Source organism: Scylla paramamosain, unplaced genomic scaffold (assembly GCF_035594125.1).
Source record: "Scylla paramamosain isolate STU-SP2022 unplaced genomic scaffold, ASM3559412v1 Contig68, whole genome shotgun sequence".
NCBI classification, from domain to species: Eukaryota; Metazoa; Arthropoda; class Malacostraca; order Decapoda; family Portunidae; genus Scylla; species Scylla paramamosain.
In genome coordinates, this window is record NW_026973733.1 from 75001 (window position 1) to 78653 (window position 3653).

The 3653-nt window shown below is 45.8% G+C and overlaps 1 non-coding gene across 1 annotated transcript in view; it reads right to left on the reverse strand.

Moving 5' to 3' along the window:
- Nucleotides 1-108, reverse strand: part of LOC135098571 (5S ribosomal RNA) — a 119-nt gene extending 11 nt beyond the window's left edge. Inside the window, exon 1 of the ribosomal RNA XR_010267127.1 lies at nucleotides 1-108. This exon is cut by the window's left edge and continues 11 nt beyond it. This is a non-coding gene — a ribosomal RNA (5S ribosomal RNA).
- Between the last annotated feature and the right edge of the window lie 3545 nt (nucleotides 109-3653).

Sequence of the window (3653 nt, forward strand, 5' to 3'; positions counted from 1 at the left end):
TCTGGTGTTCCCAGGCGGTCACCCATCCAAGTACTAACCGGACCCAACGTTGCTTAACTTCGCTGATCAGACGAGAAGCGGTGTATTCAACGTGGTGTGGTCGTTGGCTCTGATGAGCTTGACTTATCGACTATTTGAAGATGATGTTCTCCTGCTTAGTTATGAAAGCAACGCTTTTCATAGTATAGTTATAATTATATATATATATATATATATATATATATATATATATATATATATATATATATATATATATATATATATATATATATATATATATATATATATATATATATATATATATATATATATATATATATATACATAAACCATACTGGAAGAGCAAGGAGTTAGTGTTAATAAATATATTTGTTTTTTCTTCCAACTAGAAGAGGGGAAACTGGTTATGCTACCAAATGGAAGATAGTTTCTGAAAATTAGAATATGAATTCAGTTGAAACATTACTTGATACTGAATGAATCTTGCGCATGCCTACAAGAAAAGAGTCAGGGGAGAAGGTATATTATCTCGGCATGCCTTAGCGCGCCGGAAAATCTTGCAACCCCTCCACCTTTATATTGAGTTTTATTCACATTTGTGCTTGTGTATGTGAATTTAGTCATAAATGTGCAGTTGCAGGGTCAACACTGAAACAGAAAACCTATGCATATGACCCGATAATGTTAAATTAAGTGAGAAAAACAGGGAAAATAGTAATTTACTACACGCACGACCGCTCTGGCTCAATATATACCGCGCGACAAAAATTTTGAGCTTCCTCAAGCCCTGGTAGCAGAAGGTTCTCCCAGCTCCTACCTCCCAGCCGCAGCCAGCCAACCAGCAGCCAGCTCCGAAGGAAGAAGGTCCGCCCTACACCGAGCCGCCGAGTCACAAGCTCCGCCTACCGGGTCCGGAAAGAACCAATAGTCACCCAGCACCGCTCCCGCTCTCACTCCTGCGTCTTTTAAAAGACCTGCAGGTGGCAAGGCGCACACACTCGCCCACGAGCTGCCGAAAAAGGAGCATCTTCGCTCCCAACGACTCTACAAAGAAAAAGGCTTTGGCCTACTAACAAAAAAGAATACCGATAGACAACCCGGCAGTCACTTCGAGGAGCCGCGGTCTTCCCTACGTTCCCTGTGGAGAGAGCCTCACCTAAGGGATATCGCTGGAAGATCGCAGTAACTCATTGGTATAAGTGACTTTTGCCAACTGTTCCTCCTTCTCCACCTTTCTTTTCTTCGTACCGGCGACAGAGTCAGGATCGGGCCTTAGGCAAGCCCGCTCCGCGCTCTTTAGCCACCGGGGCCTCTAGTGTTGGCTAGAGCAGCCCAGAGACACCTCGGTAGCGTACAAGCCCTACCTCAGGGCTAGATATTCAGGGTTTCTTCCCTCCAGCTAGGATCCCCCTCGGGATATAGGTTCTAGGGCGATAGGAAACAACAACAGGTTGTTTATAGGCCACTCGTGGTTGTAGCACCCAAAAGGCTGTAGCGCCACAAGGCTGTAGCGCCACTTACTTTTAAAAACACTTTTTCACCACAGATTCTTCCACAAGGCTGCAGTATCATAGGGCCCGGCCCTATGATAAGATGGCCGCTCCACGCCCCCCTGATCGGACTATAAGGTACCGGATAAAGACTGCAAGCATTCCTGCCGACATCAGCAATTCGTTCTTTACCAGAACACAGGTACCCCATACAAAATGTTTCCGATCTGGCCCGTATATCATCGTTGGCTTAGCTAGCGAGGCGGACCGTGAAAAACACACCACAGAACAGGCAACCGAAAATTTAAAACTTCTAGGCTTCGAGCTCGTAGAGTCTCCGGAGCAAATCGCCGCTCGAACAATCCTTGCCCGTCGAGTCGACGATTATATACTGAAAAAAACCAGCGAGGATCTCCGAGAGGAGATCGAAGAAAAAAACGGAATCCAGATCGACGACATAAAACTCATACAAAAAGTACACATGATCAAACTAAAGCTACGATCGAGACAGCAGGCAGAACAGGCGCAGAAGAAAGGAATCAAACTCTTTTCCCAAATAATACCCTCTTACAACGTCAGCATTGAGGAATACCGTCCGGTAAATCAATGTTATAAGTGTTATAAATTCAGTCATAGAACAAACCAATGTAAGGAGAAAGAACAAGTGTGCTCTAAGTGTGCAGCTAAGGGCCACGATTATAGAAACTGCCAATCAACCACATTAAAATGCGCTAACTGTGACGGCGAACACGTTGCTGTCTCGTTCAAATGCCCAGTTAAACGCACCCAGCAGCAACAACAAAACTCCATAACAGCAACACCAACAACCTCTTCACAGCCAAACAACTCCTACGCTCAAGCAGCCACACCTGCCACCCCAACACACATGAACACAATTTCTAACACAAACATGGAAAAACTGCTACTAGCCGAAATTATAATCAAATATTCCATACAAACCTCCTTCGGTGACCTGAGAAAACAAGCAGAAACCATGAACTCACTGCTGGAGTACAATGGTTGTCCAACAATAAAACTCCCACCAAATTTCACACAAACAAATCAACAACACTACCAACAAAAGCTTGTGGAACAAACAGAAGCCCCTACACAAACAAACCAACAACACCACCTTGCTGAACAAACAGAAGCTCCTACAGTCCCTAATCAGGAACCAAACTCCTCCTCCACCGAACAATCCAGCCTCCTTCCAACCGGGAACCTAGCTACCGGTGAGGACACAGTTTCTGGGAAAACGCAACCCAACAGCCCCACTCCTACCACTACCTCCACCACAAAAACGAACGAAAACACACCAACACAAGCCAGTAACACCGCACATAAAAGACACATTCCGGGTACACAACCCACCTCCCCTAGACCCACACGAACCACATCGAGAGTTAAGAAAACATGATTACGATCATGCAACTAAATTGTCGCGGCTACTGGAATAACCGGCACCTTATTTCAGAAGCTATTCGATCAACCGACCCAGACATCGTCCTCCTGAACCACACAGGTTCACCAACAAAACCAATTAAGCTATATGGATATAACACACGTTACACTACAGGTACACGTCATGATGGCGTAGCTGTCATGGTCAAATGCACCATCAAACACATCCACATAACCGACTGGCCTTCAGCACACTTCCTGGCCACCAGGATCGAAACACAACACGGGATATTTCTTATTGCCACCACATACAGCAGACCGGATACAGGGCTCCCTCTCACCAGTCTCAACAATCTCTTCAATCACACAAACATACCAGCCTATATACTGGCAGACCTCAATGCCAGTCACACAGCATTTAGACACACCAAGAACAACCAACATGGACACCAACTTCTACAACTTACACAACTGAAACGCCTCCGTTTCCTTGGCCCTGACTTTCCTACCTGCTATACCCACAATGGGAATGGCAGGCCGGATCTCATCCTCTCCAACCGGCAATCCCTACCTTTCCATCACCACATCTCCTACGGACCCATCTGTGGTTCAGACCACGTCCCCCTAATTCTAAAAATATCCTCAAACCCCATATCTATCCCATCCCCACCTGTCCCCGACTACCGCTCCGCCGACTGGGAGGGATTCAGGAAAACTCTTTCAGACCTACACCAACCACCACAGCTCGAAGGCCAACCCTAT